Consider the following 455-nt stretch of genomic DNA (forward strand, 5'->3'; position numbering starts at 1 on the left):
TTTCTTTGGAAGGAATGATGCTAAAGCTGAAACTCCAGTACTTTGGCCACCTCATGCGAAGAGTTGACTCATTGGAAAAGATTCTGATGCTGGGAGGGATTGGGGGCAGGAGGAGAAGGGGACGACAGAGAATGAGATGGCTGGATGGCATCACTGACTCGATGGATGTGAGTTTGAGTGAACTCTGGGAGTTGATGATGGACAGGGAGGCCTGGCGTGCTGATTCATGGGGTCGCGAAGAGTCAGACACGACTGAGTGACTGGACTGAACTGAAGGAACTATCCAAAAATGAACTGACCCCACACTGCCCACAACAACACCAGAGAAAGTCCTAGGTATATTTTTACTATTTTTACGATCATTCTTTTTTTTAATTTTTAAAAAAATTTTAAGTCCTCTATTACTCCTTTAATTTTCATTTTTATAACCTACTATTACTTTGCAAAAAAAGATC

The sequence above is a fragment of the Bison bison genome, unplaced genomic scaffold (assembly GCF_000754665.1).
Source record: "Bison bison bison isolate TAMUID 2011002044 unplaced genomic scaffold, Bison_UMD1.0 scf7180017864038, whole genome shotgun sequence".
In the NCBI taxonomy this organism is placed as follows: Eukaryota; Metazoa; Chordata; class Mammalia; order Artiodactyla; family Bovidae; genus Bison; species Bison bison.